The 23847-nt window shown below is 34.8% G+C and overlaps 1 long non-coding RNA gene across 1 annotated transcript in view; it reads right to left on the bottom strand.

The window, feature by feature from the left end:
• LOC110598108 (uncharacterized) overlaps nucleotides 1–21496 on the bottom strand; it is a 29906-nt gene extending 8410 nt beyond the window's left edge. Inside the window, exons 1-3 of the long non-coding RNA XR_002483916.3 lie at nucleotides 21349–21496; nucleotides 20170–20285; nucleotides 1035–1092 (exon numbers count right to left, since the gene is read on the bottom strand). This is a non-coding gene — a long non-coding RNA (uncharacterized LOC110598108). The remainder of the gene's footprint in view (nucleotides 1–1034; nucleotides 1093–20169; nucleotides 20286–21348) is intronic.
• Nucleotides 21497–23847: the final 2351 nt, after the last annotated feature.

Raw genomic sequence — 23847 nt, 5'->3', positions numbered from 1 at the left:
TAGATTTGTTATTTATGAGATCAGAGTCTTATGATTTCAAACCTCTTTGAATTTTGACTTGATACTCATATTTAAAAGTAACATTAGAATACCTAACATAGTAGGCCAAAACAAAAATTAAGGAAATTCTAACAGGGTGTGTGAATCCCAGTGCACTTCCTTTATCATGTACTGAGTGCTCAATAAGAGTTAATTCATTTTTCACTCATTTTTGTATATACATCCTGCCTTTCCAATCATGATAAATCTTAGAAGAACATACACTATTTCTTGTTCCATGCACAAGAACCTTTAGCAATTCTTTGTTGTATTAACAATTTGAGCGTATACCCAAATCTCTACACAACCTTGTTATTCACTAAATAGGAAAAACACTCCCATGTGTCAGTTTAAGACATTGGCAAATCAAGAAAGATGCTCCAAGCAGCACTTCCCTATCTATAAACACCATCACTTTACATACGATCATCAAGGTGAATTTATTGGCCTTTTCTAGAGATATTTTCTCTAGTAATGTTTCAAAAATTACACATTTCATTAAAACCAGGAAAAAAACTAAACAAATTTGTATCTATTTTTTTTCATCCATTTATCACAATAATTCCATAAAACTGAATGCCACTAATATAACAGTAAACATCTTACTTAAAATCCTAAATTTTTGGAACTTATAGTATGGTGAACTCAGGGTGAAGCACAAATAAATAAAATAAACTATATATATTTGATATATATCAGGTTGCATTAAGCTTTGAATAAAATGAGGCAAGGAAAAAAATAGAATGCGACCTAGGTCAGTAAAAACTTCTTTGATTTGGACAAAAATCATAAAGAAAAGAAGAAGTAAGCCAAGCAAGATCTGGGAGATGTTTTTAGGCAAAGGTACAGAAGGACTAACTCTTAACACAGGAGAAAAGAGAGCAGGGAGATGGCATGACCAAACTGATGTTTAAAATGTATTTGTAATAAAGTATTACCTAGAATGCACTTTTGTGATTTGCAATTTCTTATTCCTGGAATATTTGCTCACTTACCTTGCATGGGCCACAACGCTTTTGTACTGGATGTCCCAGTCTTCACACATTCCACAGTCTATTAGCAATAGATAAGGAAAGCATGGGGATGAAGACAGATATTAATTTTGATGTATGGTGGATGGTCAGTAGTAATACACAGACAGTATTAAGAAATTACAGAAGAGAAACCCCAGCCAAATATGGCATATCAGCTTAGGCTTGCTGCTAAATATGTTAACTTATGGACAGAAGTGAGACATGTGCAGCAGGACCCTGGGAAGGATCCAGTTTGCACCTGTGATGCAGATGATATGTATATGACACTAAAAACCTTCCAGCTTCAACAGAGTGCAAAATACAAGGAACTAGTTTGTAAGAGTCTACATTATGCATATCTGATTAAGGAGATTGGGGTTCATCTCCAAAACGAGAAGCCTTTGAAAATATTTAGGTAAGGCGATTTCTAGGAAGATGGCGGCGCCCGAATCAGGCGTGGCACATGTTTCCAGGAAAGTACCTCTCAATGAGGGGCTCAGGAAAGAGAATTCTTACAAGAGCAGTAGGGTTCGTGGCTGCTATGGGCATTTTCTTCTTTCCTCTTAAAAGGATGATGTAGTTTCTCCTCTGGTGAAAGCCGAGCCTCTTTGCCCACCATGAACATCACCCCAGAGGTCAAGAGTCATGGGATAAAGTTTGCTGAGGAGCAGCTGCTAAAGCTGAGGAGCAAGGCAAAGGACTTGGCCAGAAGGAGAATGGCATTACTCAGGCCATCAAAGTGACTCTGACGCAAAATACTCATGGGGACCAAGTACAGATAAGATGCTTTTTCAAGGAGACCACTCATAATCGTCCCAAGCCTAACATGTGTATCAGAAGTTCATGAAGCCAGCTATGAGCCCGAGGTTTATTACTTCCAGCAGCTGCAGTCCACCTTCTGCCAGGTTGAAGTATGCAGGCCCCCACTCCTGTGGCTCTGCCAGGAACAAGTTGGGGGCTGGCAAATTCCTGCCTAGGACAGTCACGCTGACTTCACGCTGAGGTTAATTATTACAGAGGATAAGTAGAAAGAATAAGAAATTAGGACCCTAGGTTCTAAGAAGTTCGAGACTCTTGGTTAGTTTAATAGATCAAAATCAATACTGTGCACAGAGAGAGAAAATTAAAAAATAAATAAACCTTGGGAGTAGTAAAATTTGTTCAATTTTGACATTTTTTGAAGCTCGTGTGTGTTGCCTATGTTTGCACAGCACAAAAACAGTTGGGTTAATTAATCCTAGCTTGTAGGAAGACAAACAAATTTGGAAGAACAGGTGATATAATTAACAGTTGAAACAAGAAAAGTCAATGAAATTACCCAAAGGTAGTATAAGTGAAGAAAAAAAACGTAGTGTTTGAAGAATCAAATTTTTAGATGGATCTCAAGAGGAAGCTAGAAAACAAAAGAGATTAGGACCTCTCAAAAATGGAAAAAAAAATAGGAATAGATTTTTTTTCTGTGCAGAAAGCTGAGTGGAAACTTTCAAGGAAGAGAGATTTACTGAACTACACTGAGCTGCACAAGATTGTTATTGCTTTTACCTGCTATCTTCATGCTCCTAGCACAAACAGTGCAAAAGTGAGCAGCTACCACAAAGTTGGTGGAATCAATAAGAATAAGAAAAGTAATTAAATTAAAGGTGAAGCCGGGCATGGCGGTATACACCTGTAATCCCAGTGGCTTGGGAGGCTGAGATAAGAGGATCACAAGTTCAAAGCCAGCCTCAGCAAAAGTGAAAAAAATTCAGTGAGACCCTGTCTCTAAATAAAATACAAACAGGGCTGGGGATGTGGCTCAGTGATTCAGTGCCTCTGAGTTCAATCCTGGGTACCACCCACCCCCCAAAAAAGAGTAAAATAAATAAAATTTTAAAAAATAAAGGCGAAAATTTAACTAAACATTTTCAACTATAAGGACCACTGAATTTAAAAGCTGAAAGATGTAGAGAATCTAAGCTTTCAGAAATAGTATTGTTGATGCAATAGAAAAGCTACAAAAACCGACATTTTACCTCGACTCCCTTCCATCTGAGTTACAACTACTTTAACCTCCTGCTGTATTTTTAGATTTGCCATAAGAGAAAGAAACATTTCTTTGGGGAAACAAGTAAACACAAACATTTGAAAGGATAAGGTCTTATTCAAGTGTCCATCTCAGGCTGAGGATGTAGTACTATGGTGTAGTATCCACCTGGCACGTGAAAGACCACAGGATAGAGCCCCAGCATACACAAACACAAAAGTATCTATCTCACTTGAAAACTTATAGTTTATTTGAGGAAGGTGAATTTAAAATCAGGGAATATGTAAACAAAAAGATTCAATTTCACCATCACTAAGATAGGAATCATCACAAGTCTCAACTTCAAATTATGACTGAAAATAATTTTCAGAAGTGTAAACATAGTATGATTATGATTGTACAATGGTAGACTAATTAGGAACTAAAGGTGAAAATAGGGAAAGACTACTGGACCAATGAATTAAGGAATAATTCTAGCTCTGTGTACTTTCCAAATAACTTTGGACAAATTACTTAATCTGTTTTCATGTAACTTTTTATCCACATATAAAATAAGTATACATAAACTGTATGGTGATTTTTGTTGCTGAATAAGATCATGTTAAGATAGAAGTCATGGCAGATGTATCAGATATCATTTTCTTAGCCTCGATGTCTACCACATAGATTAGGAAAATAGAAGAGAAAAAAAAGTTACAAAATCAGAGATGTTCAGAGACAGATAAGAAAAGGAAGAGGGAAAGACAAAAGCAACAGAAAGAATGATAAGGAATATATTCAAAACAAATATCAAGAATCATATGGAAATGCACTTTAAAAATGTTTAAAGACTAAGGGATGGGCTGGGGATGTGGCTCAAGCGGTAGCGCGCCTTGCCTGGCATGCGTGCGGCCCGGGTTCGATCCTCAGCACCACATACCAACAAAGATGTTGTGTCCGCCAAGAACTAGAAAATAAATATTAAAAATTCTCTCTCTCCTCTCTCACTCTTTCTAAAAAAAAAAAAAAAAGACTAAGGGATTAATTTGAATTGACAATTGGAAAACAGATATTAAGAACATATATTCATTGGCTCTATACCTAGATAGGGTAAAATTAAGACATATATAGGGATGGGTTTCAATAAATGGTTCTTGAATATTTTTATTTTTTCAGACTCTTAAAAAATAATCTTGGTCAAGATTTGGGTCAAACTTGGACAAAGTTCAAGGTTTATTAAAGTCTGAAAAAAATCATTATCATCTGTGAGAAAGAGGCCAAAGCACAACATCTCTTCATATTTGAAAACAGGCATAAAATACAACTTGAATTTCAAGATTTCTTTTTCAGAAACCACAAACAGGAATGTGATAAACACACAAGATCAAGGAGTATTATGGCATGTGTGAGCTAGACTGTCTCTGATGACTGATTGCCTAGCATTTTAATAGCTTTGTTTGTGTCGCTGTGACCAAAAGACCTCACAAGAACTTCTTAAAAGAGGAAAAGTTTATGTTGGCTCATAGTTTCATAGGGTTAGTCCACGATCTGTCAATCCCATTGATCTGGTCCTGAGGTGAGTCAGAACAATATGGTGGAAGGGTCTGGCAAAGGAAAGCTACTCAATTCATGACAACTTAGAAGCAGAAAGGGAGCTCCACTCACCAGGGACAAAATAAAATCCCAAAGTCATACATACCCTCAGTGACCTACTTTCTCCAGCTACATCCTACCTGCCTACAGGTACTATTCAGTTAATCCACTCAAGTGGATTAATCCAATGATTAGGGCACAGCTCTCTTAATCATTTGATCTCTGAACATTCTTGTATTATGTCACACATGAGCTTCTGGGGGACACCACAAAATCCTAGCTCTATCACCTAGAGAATGTGAGAACTTCACACCTAGAAAATGTGAGTGTAGCACCTCAGGAGTAGCCATACATGAATTATTTCATAAGAAGATATAAGTATACTCTGTCTTATAAGCTTAAGATTCAGCCTTTAGACTAATAAATCCTTGTTATGTCATATTTCAAAAATGTGGTTACACAACATTTTTAAGCATATTGTGTTTACTATTTGTTTTTTGTTTGTTTGTTTGTTTGCTTGGTTTATTTTGGGGGCTACTTTAGATCCTGATGAAACAGAGATGAAGTGCATTGCTTTGCATAGTCTACTTCAAAGATAAAAGATGTACCCACATTTCTAGGATATTGTACTTTAGTGATACTCTCTCCTCTAATTTCTTCCCAACTCTCAGGATATACCTAATTTAGTAAAACATTGCAAAACATGTAGCATCTACATTTTCTCAATTCCTTTATTGTAAAGATGTGACAATTTTAGCTATCAAAATATAGATATAAACTGGGTGTGGTAGTGCACACCTGTAATCCCAGCAGATTGCTATACTGAGTTAGTATGATGGTGAGTTCAAAGCCAGCCCTAGCAATGGCGAGGCACTAAGCAACTCAGTGAGACCCTGTCTCTAAAATACAGTACAAAATAGGGCTAGGGATGTGGATCAGTGGTCAAGTGCCCTTGAGTTCAATCCCCAGTACCAAAAACAAACAAACAAATAAATAAAAGGAGTGAACATAGTCAGGCACAGTGGCTCATGCCTGTAACCCCAACTACTCTGGAAGCTGAGTCCAGCCTGGGCAAATTAGTGACACCCTGTGTCAAAATAAAATTTTTAAAAAGATATAGATATAAGGTACAATTTATATAAATACCATAAAAGCAAAGCATCTACAGTCTGCAAACATTGTTGTTAGATCCTAGGATGCAATGGGTTACATATGTTTCCATAAACTGAAAACACAATTCATAACAAATTTACTAAGAGTCTAAAAAAATTGTTCACAGTTTTCTTGTTCTTAGAAAAAATATTTCTTATATTTAGTTTCCTAAAAATATAAAGGCAAAACTATTTTATTATTTTAATACATTTAAATAGAACTTTGTTTTTATTGCAGTGATTTTATTTTCCTTCAGTTTACATATGGAAATAATAATATAGAGGAGCCACTAGATGTCAGTATGTGCATGCAAATATTTTACTTTTAATGAAGATCTAGCAAAGCTTTTATGAAAAGGAACTATCAAAAAATACATAAAGTCAAAGTCTGGTATTGAATAAATTTAAAATATTTTAATCACCTGTATACCACATACATTTACTCTTAAATGACTGAAATCATCTTAAAGATTTTTATTCAGGACAAATATAAAGGCATCATTTTGTTAATTTTATATTTTTCTGGCACTCTATGAATAATACATATTTACATAAAGGGAATTAGGCAGACAGTCATTCTAGAAATATATGCAATAAAATTACAGCAAAGTTCATTTTTAAAAGAAACACTGCTTTTATCATTTTCCATCTTTTATGCAAATTGCCACTTTAAAAGCTTAAATCACAAAACATTAAAAATAGTGTATTTTCTATACTTAGTAGAAACAGGAGGAAGGGTCAAACATAATTTTTAAATAATAAATAAAATAATGATGTAAAATAATAGCATAATCTAATAATGTATGCAAAGAAAACTTATAAAATAATATAAAGTGATCAAAGAAATAAAGGCCAAAAATCATGGTGAAGAATGAATGAAAAGAATAGATAATTGGGAGAGGTGATAATTTGTCATTAGTGAGGGAAAAAAAATCAGACTATCCTTTCTGGATTTTAGTAACCAACCTTTGGATCAGCTTTGGAACCATTCCCAGAGTAGTAAGATTCTAGGCCACTGGAATTTTCCTATCCAGAATTTTTCCTACTCAATCTGCAATAGCACCTTAATTCTACTAGTGTGATTAATCAGCTTTTCAGGCAATCATTTATGTTAAATTTCCCATATGCATCAGGAACTATGTCAATAACAAGTAAATATTTGCACACAAAAATAAGTATTTCTGCATATGGATTTACAAGATGATTTTGGACTAAGAAAATTATATAGAAAACCAATGAATAAACTTTTTCCTATCATAAAATAAACTTTTTTAAACTTAAATACCACATTTAATGGAAATAATTTATTAAATATTTCCCTAGTTTCCTTCTCATTAGTACCACCTGGAAATCTACACAGCCTAGATATTTACTAGAGTTTTGTATCCTTCCTATTTTCCTGTTTTTATATCACATCTCTTTCCATTCACACTCTCCTTCATCTGTTTTCTTTTACTTATCTCTTCCATAAGAATATTATTTTTCTTTGTTAAAACAGACATCTTTACCAGTTCCATGGACTCAAACTTCTGGAAAACTGTACAAATCATTTAACTCTAATCCTTGCATTTTATATATGTCTCATCACAAGATAAATTTTGTTAGGAAAGTAAAATATACAGTTTATAATTTAAATACCTAAAACCCATATACACAGAATACCCAACAATCCTTGTTATGGTTTGGCTCTTAAATGATCCCCAAACACCATAATGGAAATGCCTGTTCTCAAGCCTATGATGCTACTGGGAGGTGGTGGCAAGGGGGTCCAATTGAGAGAATGGAGGTCAGTGTGGGTCTGGGAAGTTGGAGACTGCCCTGAGGAATTGAAATGTTAATGTCATCAGAACCCAGAGCCCTTCCTGTACCTTATCAAGATAACCTGCCCCTGCTCCAACCAGTACCTAAGCTAACCTCTCCCAGGAATTGCCCCTCCCTACAAAGAGTTGTAAAAATTTGTAATTTATGTCTCCTGGGCTGCTTCCTACCTAGATCACTATTTGACCCTTCCCCTGCCCATCTACTTCTCACTTTTTGGCTATCCCACCTGGGCCATCCCCTGGGCCTAGTCAGTATGCAGGAAAGAGAGGGGAAAGAGAACAAGAGAACAACAAAAAAAAAAAAGTCTAAAATATATAAAAGAGGCAGAAGCTCTCACTTCTTGGGATATCAGGATACAATCTATTGCCCACTTCTCCCTCCCAGAAGTCTGCATTACTACTTTTTAGATAAACACAGCTTTATATGCTTGCGTGAGCATGCTTCTCTAATGTTCAAACTTCAACATGTGAGGAAGAGAACTCATCACTGATAACCAGCTGTATAGGGAATAATAAATGTTTCTGTAGACGGAAATGCTAATTACCCTGATTTGATCATTACATACGTGTATCAAATTGTCATACTGGGCTCATTGTCTGTGTACAAATTATGTGTACCACTTACAAATTTTTAAAAAGGAATCACCGTCTTTCACCTCAGGGAATTTATAGTCTCAGTAGAAAGATTGTCATTGAATACATATCTACAATTGATTAATATTTAAAAGTAGAAAAGAGATAGTCTGAGATTGTACAATAGGGAGAACTCTTTAGAAGGACTCGGGAAGACCCCTGAGGAATTGACATGCTGGGATTCACTGAATGAAGCAGAGAGGCAAAATATCTCACTAATAAGAAGAAAAGCATCTGAATAGGAAAGATTAACTTCTAAGAACTCTGGGAAGTTATTGAAAAATGTTAAGCTGTGAAGTATAGTAAACTACATCTTTGAATATTTTATTCTGGTTGCAATTTAGAAAATAAATTAATCAGAGTGCTTCCTTAGTGCATTGCTGTAGTCAACATGAACAATTTAACACAATTCTCCTACTCTTATGCTCTAGAATCATTATAATTGATGCAGCATTTGTGTGTGTGTGTGTGTGTGTGTGTGTGTGTATGAGAGAGACAGAGAGAGAGAGAGAGAGAGAGAGAGAGAGAGAGAGAGAGAGAGAGAGAGAGAGAGAGAGAGAGAGCGCACATGTGTGTTGACTACAATTTGGTTTTGATTTATTTATTTATTTATTTAGGCACCAGGGATTGAATGCAAGAGTTCTTAACCACTGAACCACATTCCCAGTCCTTTTTAATTTTTTTTACTTTTTTAATATTTATTTATTTATTTATTGAGATAGAGTCTTGCTAATTGCTTAAGGCCATGCTAAATTGCTAAGGCTGGCATTGAACTTGTGATCCTCCTTCCTCAGCTGAATTGCTGTGATTGCAGATGTGCACCACTGTGCTAGTAAGGTCTTTTACAATATATATTTAGTCTCACCTATGTTCATTTCTCACTACTGATGTTTCTCACAGCCCTAGTGCTCATTCCAATTGATAACTTTTTTCAGAGACACACTGAATTATGCAAATGGAACCAGAAAATCAAACTTCTTTAATCAACTTTATAAATACTATATAAGCTGATAAATCTAAGTGTGTGAGCTCTGCGAGACCCAGTCTCTATTCTGATCAAAGATTCCATTATGATCTCTACATCAAGCTTGTATTGTGCTTGAATTTGTTAAATATTCTAGTATATGATGAGTATTCTGGGATATAAAATTATGTTTTCTCTCACCTAACCATAAAGTATAAATTTCTTGCTGTTTTGTCCTGAGACTGGTGAATGTACAGATAACACCTGAAATAATCATATTAAAATTTTAATTTTGCTCCTATGAAAATAATGTTAGCTCGTAGAGCTGGCTAGATATGCTAAACACAAATAGCTTATTACCAAGTGCCAAGTTTTGCCTCAATGGTGATATTATAGGCATAATACTAAGAAAAGTATTTCCTGCAAACAGGCAACAGTTTCATCTAGAATGCATGAAATTTGAAGTGGGTTTGAAATTAAACTGAAGAGTATCTGATTTAAATGACTATAAAATTCTGAGATTTTTTTCTCTTGCCATATTAAATTTACTCAATGTTAATACATATAGATCTACCTTCCCACTCCAAAAACTATTTGTATAGATGAATTTTCATTTGCTATTAATATATACAGTTTAATATGAAGTTCAAGTTAAGCCAGTTTTCCATAGCATGTTATTCTTCCTTCTTATATTAAGGAAATGGGAATTATTTGGCTTTGCTTTAGTTCTTTTTTCCTTAAAACACTTTTGTCTTTCCATAAATACAGTCCTCAGAGCTTTTGATTATTTAAATGTACGAGAGTCTTTGTTTTATTTAATTTCATTCCTGGAAATCTTTTTCCATATCTGTTAGCCCAAGAAAATCAACTTCTGGTTTGAAACTCTATTCAAGTGATATTACATTTTAAAAGGAATTCCTGACCCAAAACTCAAATGAAAATTATTCCTGCCTCTTCTTCTATCATTCTACACACACTCATTAAATAGCATCTTTGGAACTTTATTTCACTTGTTTTCAAATCCATTACCCCCATACACACCTCTGGTCTCAATAAATAAATTTCTTCTTGAAAACAATATCTAAATCTTGCTTGTTTTTGCAGACCTGATGTTTATAGGGTATGTTCAAGTCATTATATAATATTTAGAACTTGAGTCACATATCAGAATTAAAGCATGCTGATCCCAAAGTAGATTGCACAAATCTGTGCAAGTAAACTTTATAAATATATAGTTGGTGAGTCTAAGAACAACACATACATGTTACGTAGTACAAAATGAACATTGTTATATATTTTATAACTGTTACCCAAAAATTACAATATAAGCCATTATATAGCAAAACAAATTTCTAATTTAGGGAATATAATTATTACCTTTCCCCACGTAATTGCTGAGAGGTATGTATGAGTATACATGTAAGTACTTGAGTGTATGTATGTGCATAATTTTGCTATAAACATTCTCTCGTGATGTTAGCAATGTGAATGACTGTTGTAAGAAAAATAATTTTTCAAAATGGTCTTAGTAATCTATATCATCACCAATAAAATATAAGGCTTTCTTTTGCTGTACATCTTTAACAATTCTCTCCAAAGAAGATTTCAAATCTTTGTAAAACTGGAAAACTACCAACTTCTTCAGTTAGTGCAAAGGTCTAGACTGGTGGTGAAAGATGAAATAAAAAGACCATTTTGGTCTTAAGCACAAGCTATCACATCTTGTAATAACATAACAGCATAGTATGACATAACATTTTATATATTTATCCCTATCTGATTTTGTATGTACCTACTCTTTGAAAACTTGTATTTTAGGCATATGTGCAATATTATCACCTTCAGACTCTAACGTGTAGAGCTTTGGCAAAGAAACTGAGAAATTGGCAGAAAGAATGGTATTTGGGGACCAAAATTACCCATGGAAAGAACTAACCACATGATGCAGCTGTCACAGCAGGTGTGTGCAGGTAGGGAAATGTTTGTAACAGGTGCAAATTTGAGCAAGGCAAGCTGCATGTCTTAAATGAACAGATTGTACAGACCTGTATGTTCTACAAACTTCAGCACTTGGTCACAGCTGGTACTGCAGCTTTGAGGGATACATAAGGTAGCATTCTGATGATCACAAAAAGAAAGTCTTTAATGCAAAACTAGACTCACCTTAAAATTGACAGAATTTTAATGCATGTGAATTTTACTGTTTTTGTGGATTGAGCAATTTATACTTATTTTATTTTCTTTCTCATCCAGGAATGTAGTCTTTGGTTAAAACCACAAAGGTGGCTATCATTGGCACAAACTACAAAATTATTTTAGGTCACCTTCTGGTCTTTAAACTTTTAGTTCTGAATAGGTGAAGCAATACTGAACTTCTTTAAATTTTATGTGGTCAGCTTTCCCTCTCAGTTTCCTTCATTATTACATTTCTTAGTATCTTCTTATCTCACTGCAAGCTTTCCAAGGCACTTATTAGTGCTTAACCCAAAAGATGTGCAGTGCTTTGTTACAGAAGTAAAAGGAAATTTTAGGAAGATAGTATGAAAAAATCAGTTCAGAATTTGGTGATAAAGAAATAAAAGTGGCAGTATTCACCACTACCCTCAGTGATCCATTACAAAAATATGTGCTTACTGGATCCATGACCTTATGCTCTGCTTGCTTAAAAGTCTAAAGGAAGGAATGTTTCCACCAGGATATACAGCAATGATCCCGTTGACTGGACAGTAAGACTATCAGCCAGCAACTTTGGATTCTTCGTGCTCTTGAATAAAGGCAAAGAAGGGAATTACTGTGTTCCCTTTTGCAATCTGGATCAATAGCCTTAGTCAACACATTAAAAAAGAGTATACCTGGAATATAATGCTCCCTGAAGCCATCCTCTTAGTATTACATATCCTGTGATCACCCTCAGTAGAAAATGAAGACAAACTAATCTAGGAACATTTATTAATGGTCCAGGTGCTTAGGAACAAAGGCTAAAATCACCCAACCAACCAAAGAATCATGATCAGCTAAAGTGCTTGCTACTAGAAAGAGGAATTTGGAATAGGTAGTGGAAGAAGGTAGTTAAAAATACAAGCAGTAGCCATGTAAATAATTATAGAAAAAAACAATTAAATTTTCCATGAGCTTTTCTACCTCATCTTGTTATATATAATATTTTTGTTTTTAATTTTTTATTCCTTTTTCATATAGCATTGGTTATATGACATTTGTATCAATATTTCAATATTGGTTACTTTACATCGTAGTGAGTTATACTGTACCAAAGAGCAGAGCAACCTTACCCAGAGGCTGGTAATTTTCTTCTGGGGAGAGGGTTAGTGCACTTGTGTTTGTACACAGCACTATTATTTCATATTAGGCAGAAGTGTAAACTTTTTCTTGACTTTATTTCAGGGTATTTCTATCAAGATGACAAGAGGTAGGCTTGTGATGATTAATTGTGTCAACTTGACTGAGCCACAGATATGTAGTCAAATACTATTCGGGATGTTTTTGGGAAGGCCTTTGTGGATGAGATGAACATTTAAATTGGTGGAGTTACATAAAAGCCGGTTGTGCTACATAATAATACAGGTGGGCCTCATCCAATGAGTTGTATACCCATGAGAACAAAACTTGACTTTGCCGAGTAAAAGGGAATTCTACTACCACACAGCCTTCACACCTGAACTTCAGCATTGGTTTTCCCTGGGTCTCCAACTGAAACAGACCTCATACTTAATGTATAGCATTAACCCTGCCCTGGTACCCAGCCAGCTGACCCATCCTATAGATTTTGGATTTTCTAGAATTCATAATACCACCAAGTAAAATAAATCTCTTTTTATACACGTACACATAATATTTGCTATTCTTCTCTGGAGAACCTTGAAAGATGCACTTAGTGTACACATAGTATAATTAGCTTGTGCTGAATGAATCCTAAACTCTAGCACATAAGTAAATAAGACCCCCTCTGGTTGAGGCAAAAAAAAAAATGAATGGGAAAATTTTAGGAACAAGATGGGCATGGTGGCACTGCCTGTAATCTCAGCAGCTTGGGAGGCTGAGGCAAGAGGATCACAAGTTCAAAGCCAGCCTTAGTAATGGTGAGGTGCTAAGCAACTCAGTGAGACCCCGTCTCTAAAATACAAAATAGGGCTAGGGATGTGGCTTGATGGTTGAGTGCCCCTAAGTTCAATCCTTGGTACCAAAAGAAAAAAAATTTAGGAATAAACCCTAAAGATTTAACACATAAAAAATTGGTAATATTTCTGAATTGAATCCTATTTGGGAATTTGCTATATTTACATTATTTTTTTCTTTTCCTAAAATTTGTCCCAATTATTCATATATGACAGTAGAATGTATTTTGACACATCATAGATAAATGGAACATAACTTCTCATTCTTCTGGTTGTACATGTTGTAGAGTTACACCAGTCATGTAATCATATATGCACATAAGGTAATAATGTCCAATTCATTCTACTATCATTCTTACTCCAGACTCACTCCCCTCCCTTTACTCCCCTCTGTATAATCCAAAGTAACTCTATTTTCCCCTAGCTGCACTCACCTCCTTATTATGAATTAGCATCCGAATATCAGAGAAAACATTTGGCCTTTGGTTCTTTTGGATTGGCTTACTTCACTTAGCATGATATTCTTCACCTCCATACATTTACTGGAAAATGTCATCATTTCATTCTTCTTTAAGGCTAAGTTTATATATCACATTTTCTTCACCCATTCATCTGTTGAAGAACACCTAGGTTGGTTCCATAGTTTAGCTATTGTGAATTGAGCTGCTATAAACATTGATGTGGCTGCATTACTGTAGTATGCTGATTTTAAGTCCTTTGTGTATAAACCAAGAAAAGGGATAGTTTCCTGAAGAATCTCTATAACTGCTTTCCATAATGGTACAACAATTTGCAGCCCCACCAGCAACATATGAGTGTATCTTTTCCCCCCATACCCTTGCCAACATTTATTGTTGCTTGCATTCTTAAAAATTGCCATTCTGACTGAACTGAAATGGAATCTCAGTATAGTTTTGATTTGCATTTATCTAATTGCTAGTGATTTGAACATTTTTCCATATATTTATTGATCAATTATATTTCTTCTTCTGTGAAGTGTCTATTCAGTTCCTTATCCCATTTATTGTTTGGGTTATTTGTTTTTTGAGTATTAAGTTTTTTGAGATCTTTATATATCCTGGAGATTAATGCTCTATCTGAGATGCATATGGAAAGATTTTCTCTCATTCTGTAGTCTCTCTGTTCACACTCCTGATTGTTTCCTTTGTTGAGAAAAAGCTTTTTAATTTGATTCTATCCCATTTATTGATTCTTGATTTTACTTCTTCTGCTTTATTAGTCTTATTAAGGAAGTCATTTCCTAAGCCAACATAGTGAACATTTGGGACTATTTTTTATATAATTAATTTTTTATTACTAAAAATTTTGTTATGGCATTAATATAACTTACATAAACTCATAAGAGCAAAAACGGAAATATTCTGACTTAGAGATAATAAGCAAAATAGGGACTAAAATTTCAGCTCATAGTACTGTAGGGCCTGGGAGTTAATAGTTTTAAGTTTTATGTAATAGTTTTAGGTCTTGTGGAGGTAAAGCAAAATTGTGCACCCATGGCCAAAAGAAGTACTTTGTTTGGGATTGGTGGGTGGCTTCTGAAGGTAAAAGTGGAACATTAGTTTCTCAACAAAGGTTCTTATAGAACCTTTGATATTTGAGAAAATCCCAAATTATTCATGTTTATAAGTGCACACCCATATAGAGATTTATTATATACTATAAGGAAATCAAAAGGACACAGAAGCAAGGTGCATAGTGGCAGAATAGCAGGATGGCAGAATGGCAGAAAGGCAGAAAAGCCCTTGTCCAAGCTTCCAGCCTTATTTATATCAATAAGTTACATTAGGTCACTGGCATTAGTAGTACATTATTGTTCAATGTGTCATTAGGCAAGTTACAGGGTTAGCAACATTCTGCAGCTTATTTCTCAGTTACATACTATAGTTGCAATGTGCAATGTTAGGAGCTTTGTTTATCTCTCAAGAAAATCCATTGTTTAAAGTTACTGTTATGTGGACATGTTCAGGCTCAAAGGAGGTGGGTGAAACACTGTGGTTGTCTAACAAAAGAGTTCCTTTATTCCCAGGAGCTAATTACCTCAGATCAAGGCCCAGCAGACATTGCACATGTATTATCTTAGTAGGTCCTGGGAGAAACTGTAAAATATTCCAAGTATGGAAAACAGGGTGCCTGTTACCCCTGGGAGTTTGCTCATCAGAGGAAGGCTGTCCTGCACATTTCCACAGCCAGAATCCTTACAATATACATAAACATCACTGAACTGATGTGCTTATATTTTATTTAGATATTGCCATTACTATATTTGATTAAAAGAAAAAACAATGCAAATTAAAGTTACACACAATAATTATCCATTTAAATTTGCTCCTTATACTCATTGAAGGAATCTGTTATATACATTCAGATATATATTTTATCACATACAACTTCTACATACCTAAAAGAGAAACCACAAGTAAAATAAACTGGATGAGGAATATTACCTAACATCCCAAATAGCTTAACAGTTCAGTATTTGTGTATTTGGGGTATATATTTAACAGAAATGAGTGCTTATGTTTGCCAAAGAAATATTTTTTTTAGTTTATAACTTTTGTCACAGCCAAAAATTAGAAAACCAGAAACTATATCAAGTAGCCATTAACAAAATAATGAGTAAATAGAATATGCTATATTAATTAAATGTCACAGAGTAATGAAAAAGAACCAATCACTGATATAAATGTAAACATTAGAATTTCTAGTAAAAAAAGAGATATAAAAATGTGCATAGGAATTAATTTCATTTATATAAAAGAAAACTGGGAAATATAATTTAAGAAGGTAAAATCAGAATATTTGTTATTCTAAGGAGTAATATAGATTGGAAAATCAGAATAAGGAGATTTCTGTAGTAGTGGCATATTTGCTCTTTTTTTAATAAATCACAATAACAAAGGCATATATAAAATTCCATTTACCTATTTATGCATTTAATATTGGTATACCTTAGTGATATATATTTTATAACTCAATCATAACTAAAAATTATACAGATGTAGCCAAGTGAGTGGTATATGCCTGTAATCCCAGCTCCCAGAAGCTTGGGAGGCTAAGGCAGGAAGATCGGCTAGTTCAAAGCCAATATTAGCAAAAGCAATGTGTTAAGCAACTCAGTGAGACCCTGTTTCTCAAAAAAAAAAGACAGACAATGTGTGTATCCTTGTAGACATTTATTTGGTATTTTCAATGACATGGTTTACATATGTATTAGTCTGTATTTTTACTCTAATGAAATACCTGAGACAATCGAATTTTTAAAAGAAAAGAGGTTCATTTAGCTTACAGTGTTGGATATTCAAAGTTCAAGGCCATCTGGCTACATTGTTCAGCCTGTGAACCAAAGATGCCCTAAAGGTGGATGCCATCACAATGACTAAAATCCATTTGGGAGAAAGTGATCATATCTCAAAACAAGATGCCAGAGAAGCTGTGCTGTCATAATCACTTCCATTGGCATGCTTCCAATGACGCAAAGACCTCCCACTAAGGCCCAACTCTTCAAAGTTCTAACATATTCCACTACACACTGAGGACCAGGCCTTCAACACATGAAACACAGGAAGACAAATTCAAACTTATAACCAAACCATAGCACCATTTTATAAGCCAAAAAGATTAAATCGCTATTGGTTGTAAGTTAGATAAAAAATATTTATTATCAGCAAGTTTATGATAGCAACATTTTAAAAGTTAATTTTGAACTACAAGGGGAAATTTTTTAACGGTAGTTACAATCACAATGATTATTTTATAAATTATTCAAAACTAGTTCTGTAAAGAATAAGCATTCTGTTTAACTGACAAAGGAGAAACATAAACCTAATGATGTCAATGAAAATGTTGAGCTACTAAACATACCACCAAATCTAAACTGTTAAGAAATACAGTCATATTAACATAAAACATAATGCTAAGTGAAGTTAGCCAATCCCAAAATAAACAGATGCAGAATGTTTTCTCTGATACAGGTGACTGACCCATAATGGGGTAGGGAGGGGGAGTATGGGAGGAATAGACAAACTCTAGATAGGCAGAGGGTTGGTAGGGGAAGGGAGGGGGCATGGGGTTAGCAATGATGGAGGAAAGTGATAGACATTATTATCCAAAGTACAGGTATGAAGACATGAATTGGTGTGAATATAATTTTATATACAGAGATATGAAAAATTGTGCTCTCTATGTGTAATAAGAATTGTAATGCATTCCACTGTCATGTATTTAAAAAATAAAATCAATTAAATATCAAAAGATAAAATAAAGATGCTTCTTGTATCTCATTAGCACAATATAATTTGCTCTTGTCTAATAATTTTTCCTGTGGGTTTTAAATAGCAAGTGAATTCTAGAAATATATAGGAAATATTCCAAGAAACATAGTTATCTTTAAGATTGTAGCATATACTGGCATTTGCAGGGAAATGGATGGCATTAGAGCAGATTATGCTAAGTGAAGTTAGCCAATCCCAAAAAAACAAATGCCATGCTGAATGTCTTCTCTAATATAAGGGGGGTGACTCAAGATGGGGTAGGGAGGGAGCATGGGAGGAAGATTACCTCTAGATAGAGAACAGGGCTAGGAGGGAAAGGGAGGGAGAAGGGGAATAGCATGGATGGTGGAAGGAGACCCTCATCACTATACAATGTATGAATACATGTATGAATATGGTATACATGTATAAAGATGTAAATTTGGTGTCAACATACCTTATATACAATCCTTATATATAAACAGAGATATGATAAATTGTGGTATAAAGGTGTGTTAAGAATTGTAATGCAATAATAATAATAATAATAAGAGAGTTCATGTATAATGGCATAATTTGGCATGAACATACTTTATATACAGAGTTACAAAAAATTGTGCTGTGAATGGATAATTATGATTGTAATGCATTCCACTATTGTCATGTATGTAAGAGATTAAAAAATTAAAAAAAGAAAAGACATTCTCTGTATAAACCTCTACTCTTCCATTATAAAGAGGTTCTGAAAATTAAAATAAAAAGATTGTAGCATATACTATTCAACAAAAAATATTTATATCATGGAAACTTCATTACAAATAAAATACTCTATTTATACTTTAAATACTCAATATATCTTTTAGTGAAAATCATATGCCTCTTTTCCTACATTCAGACTTATTGTAAATATTTTGCCCAAATATTTTAGTTATCTGAAGGATCTCCATGCAGGTTAGCAGAAGAAGGTATTACAGAAGAAGGAACCTAAATACTGTATTGAGAAGAGAAACTTCATTTTGGTTTTCCAGATAGAAAATAAGCAAGGGAAGGCAATAGAGACTAGTTACAAGGAGAAGCCAAAATTAAATTAGGAGCAGATATGAAACTGCAAAAATAAACAAACAAAAAATATGATGCCTTAAAACGGAGACATTTTATATATAACCTGGGGACCCCAGGGAGAATATTTCTGTGGTACATTGAAGCAAAATTTTGTTATTTTTCTGAAACCTAAAGTGTTATTTACCAAGAATTAATTGTAGTTACTCCTAACAACCCAACTTCTGCCTCATTCTCTGGAGATAATTGCAAATATTTTATGAACTGATATGGCTAGAAATATTATTTAAGTGCAAAGTATACAGTCACTATAAATATTATCTAAATATAATTAGGTTTTCTGAGTTTATGAGTCTTAGCATTGCTTTGATATTTATTAGTTGTGCATTCTCACTCATACCACTTAGCTGCATTGCATTCTCAATTACAGTACAAAAGTTCGGAGAGTATGATCTCCAGCATTCTGTAGTGATTGTAACATAACATGTACCAACACACTGATTCATTTTTTTATTGGCCTTGTCTGAGTTTATAGGCCTTGATTTAACCACTATTTCATGACTGGATACATTCTTCCCCTAAAACAAATCTTTTAATTTATGACTGTGGAATAATTATAAACTAGCACCTCTTATTGTTGCATGTAGAACCTGGGTTTACAAGAGGTTAATAAGGAGAGAGAGAGAGAGAGAGAGAGAGAGAGAGAGAGAGAGAGAGAGAGAGAGAGAGAGATTGATTTAAAAAAATTAGGCATGCAAAAATGACACAAGCAACTTATAACCTGATCAGAGTAACAATTCAATAAATGTAGCCTTTATTAACATAGCTATTATCAACTGCAATTGTTTTTGAATATAAAAAAGAATCATATCAAAAGGAGAAAATTAGATACCCTGTGGCTACATTGATTAAAAAATGTCCAACCATGCAACAGCAGAATTGAAGTTGCATCTATCTTCCCTGTTTTATATTTCATTATAATGAAGTAGAAAAAAATCTATTCCTTTAAAATTGATTTGATTATATTTCCACTGATTATTGCTCCAAATATAGAAGTAGACCAAAGTTGAAATTCTTTTTATTGTGCAAAAAAAAAGATGCTTTAGGCATGCATAACATTTTGCAAGTCAAAATCCTAATGCTACAATTTGATTTGAAATTTATTTTAGGTGTGCTCAATATTCTGTGACTAAAACTAATTGAGGGCCAGCTTCTACTATATTACATTTTCTTATAAGTCAAATAATTAATTTTAAAAATCTATTTCTTGGTCAATGCTTTCATTTAAATGTGTATGTCCATTCCAAATACAAATTTCAAATCTTCCAAATCATACCCCCAAAGAGATGGTATTAAGAAGTGAAGCCCATAGGAGGGAACGAGGCCCTGAGGGTTCTGCCCTCATGAATGAGATTATTGCCATTATAAATTGGCTTAAATATGAGACATAGTTACTATTTCACCTGGATTTCTTCTGCCATTCAAGGATACAGTTTATCTCCTCCAAAGAACACAAAAACAAGATTGGCATCCTGAAGCAGAGAATGAACCTTCACCAGATGCCAAATATGCTGGTACCTTGATCTTCCTTCTGCCATCTTCAGAAACTGTGAAAAATGAGTTTTTATTATTTAAAAATTGCCTAGTCTGTGGTATTTTGTTACAGCAGCAGGAACAAAACTAAGACAAAAATTGGTACTGAGAATTGGGTTCCTGCCTTAACAATTACCTAAAACTGTAGAACCAGCTCTAGTATTGGCTAATGGATCTGAGTGAACCATAAAGGATTATTCAATTGAGGGCTTGAAAAAAAAAGAGTAGAGTTACATAGAGAGACTGAATCTTTTAGAAATTACTAATTGGCTGTTAATAGAATGTCAGTAAAAATACAGATGGTAAAGGCAATTTGGATATGATCTTAGACATGGAAATAAGAAAGAAGGAATTGGACATTAGAGGAGAATCCACCCCTATTATAATATGGCAAATAACTTGGCCTAGTAGTTACCATGCTAGTACTTTGTGAAAGGTGAACTTTCAATCTATGAATTAGCATATTTGGTGGAAGAAATCTTTAAGTAGTGTTCAGGGTCCTACATGGGTTCTCTTGATGGCTTGTAGTAAAATGCAACAAGAGGGGGATGAGTTAAATATGGAATTTACATTCAAAAGGGAAGTGAAACTTAAATCTCAGCCTAGCCAGACAACAACAAAAAAATTAAATTTTTTTAAAAAGCTTATTTAGGTAAAAATATCAAGGTTGTGGCAAAGATTTGATGAGGTAATTAGTACAAACAGAAGGAAACTTGTGATATTCACCAGCTCAATGTAAGCATGTCTCACATCTTCCTGGCTTCCCCACCCATCACAAGCACAAAATGCTAGGACCTTGAATGCAGAATAAATCCCAAGAAGGAGAGCAGGATACCTCTTAGGACATTGGGACTCAGTGCTTATGGCCATATCAAATTTCTGCCCCCTGCAATCTCACACAGTGCTCCATGTCAGATTCAGACATGGCATAGACATAGTTTGGGTCACTGTGTGACTTTAAAAATGGGGAATGCTGTAAGACTTAAATCATTACTCTTGCACCTCCCAGCCCCTATGTCAGGAGTTCTGAGCCTTTCCTTTTACTTTCCTTTTTAATAAAAATCCCTGCTTGCTTACCTGGGCATTTGTGGTGTTCATTCTTCAACTCTGTGGAACATGGACCCTATCCCGATTCCTGCTGGTATCAAGGAACCAGGACTACGTCTACCTAGATTTGAAAGGATGTCTTAGAGAGCCTCAAGGATGAGTCACAGAACTGCTACAAAAGCAGTTACATTACAGAGACACCACCCCCCCACCCTCCCACCCCCCTCCCGCCATTAGTGCATAGCCTAAGGGAGCTGTGAGGGCCCTGTCACCTTAAATAGCCTAGACAAGTAGAGCATGTGATTTTAGGCTGGAAAAGATGAAAGCATGCAAGTCCAACCCATGAGAACTATGATGTGGGCTGCATGCAGCAAGTCACAGAATCAGGATCATGTGGAGCCCTAATCAAGCATACCAGAGAGACATCTAAAGAACACTCCATTGAACAGTGGCAGAATAAAAATTCTCTTGATGCTTAATGATAAAATGTCTCCAATACACTTAAAAGGATTGAAATCATATAAACCATGATGGAAATAAATTATAAATGAATGAAATAATATTTGGGAAATTTACTATGAGTCTAAGGAACAACACACTCTAAAATATCTAGTAGCCTGTAAGGTATGTGCAAAGGAAATATAATAGATTTTGAGGTGAACAAATACAAAAAGAAAATTTAGTTAATCATATGGCTTGCAATTAAGAAGAGCCCAGAGAAAAAATTTATAGCAACAAATGAGTATATTACAAGCACTAAAAATCTCAAGTGAATAAAAATTCAAGATAGTGGATTAGAGGAAAGTTGCATTCTTAGTTGTTCTATGGCTCAGGATTCAAGAAACAGTAGTACTGCTTTCAGTGAATTAAGTGAAAGAGTTACCCTAATGCTAAAACCATGCATAGGCATCAGTTGAAAACTACATGATAAATTTCTTGAAATACTAAAATATAATCAGGTACCACATACTGAAACAATCCACCAGAGACAGACTGTAGGCATGGTAGCAGTCCATAAGATTACAATAGAGGTGAATTTTCCTATCACCTGGTGATGTCATAACCCCCTAATATCATAGTATGTTGAATTTCTCACATGTTTGCGATAATGCTGCTATAAATGCATCTACCAAACTTACAGGCATATAAAATTTTGAATTTATAATTATTTACACTTATAACTCAACCCCAGCAGGTGATACCTACTCCTGAGCCACACCTTGTTATACCAGCTGCGGTAATGCCCAAGTTACTGTAACCTGGCACTGCCATGCCAGACTGAATGAAATAATTGTTCAGAACCCAGTGCATCAGGCCTTAAAGGCATCTGCATCCAGGGCAGCTCCCAACACTGAATATTAAGAGAAATATGAAAATATCAAGTCCTACAAGCATACTTGAGAAATTCTCAATTTTTTATGAAAGAACATATTTAATATTGTCTGTCATTATGAGTTTTATTTACCCAATCTGCTAATTCACAAACATTTATAACAAGCCAAGCTTGTCACTACAGACTCTGTCCAGTTGATAATGTGTGTGCAGTTCTCAGTGAGGAAATCATTAGCTTTGATAATTTTCTTGAAGTATTGTCACTTATTACTAAATTTACTCTTGCACAATATAAACAGACATTACATTTTTAATATTCTTGGAGGGCTGGAATTACTGATCTATGAGAGTTAAAAAAGCTTTCATATTCTTGAATTAGGAAAGTACCAGAAATTTCAAATTCACTCGGGAACATAACTCTCTGAGTATGAAGGAACTTCAGACAGTAGCTATAAATTCTAGTCCTGCCCTGATAGGATGCATGGGTGGTGGGGTTTTACAGTGAGCTGTGTAGGTATTCTGACCATGGAAATAGTCAGGGAAGTATTCCCCTGGTGAGCAAACTCCCAGGGGGTAACTGCTACCCTGATTCTCATGATTGGAATGCCCAGCAGTTTCCTCCAGAGGCTATTAAGATAACTATGCAGGTGCACTACCTCCTTGGGTTACTGTGTTTGTATTAACCAGGACTGTATTTCAGTTAGCTAATACTCAGAATTAAAGGAATACCCGTTAGAGTGCAGTCAGGTGTGATGGGCAATATGTAACCTTTTTTGAGTTAATAAACTTAGCAGGAGGGAGGAGCAGACACTACACTGCACTTCTGCACTTCTTCCTCACCACTTCACTTCACTCCTCTCTACTCTGTCCTGTCTGTCTGCTTGCACCATTTGTGTCTGTGTCTGTTCTTTGTGTGCCTCCTTGCAGGTATTCCTTCACAGGTTTTCCTTCAAAAGACAGAGCTGTTTATGAGAAACTTCTTTAACCTCCCAGATGCTAGGCATCTGACACCTGACCAGGATTTCCCTCTCCCATTAAGCTTTTTAAATAGGGAGATGCCCATGGGCTCTTCTCTGACTTATATCCAATTTATAATGAAGACACAGCACAACAAAACACATGAAGGAACAAACATTTTATCACTTACAGAGCCATGAGAGAAGAGAGGTGCCCAAAGTCTGGAGAAAACAGGGCTCA

The sequence above is a fragment of the Ictidomys tridecemlineatus genome, chromosome 6 (genome assembly GCF_052094955.1).
Source record: "Ictidomys tridecemlineatus isolate mIctTri1 chromosome 6, mIctTri1.hap1, whole genome shotgun sequence".
In the NCBI taxonomy this organism is placed as follows: Eukaryota; Metazoa; Chordata; class Mammalia; order Rodentia; family Sciuridae; genus Ictidomys; species Ictidomys tridecemlineatus.
This window is presented reverse-complemented; position numbering and strand designations above follow the sequence as displayed.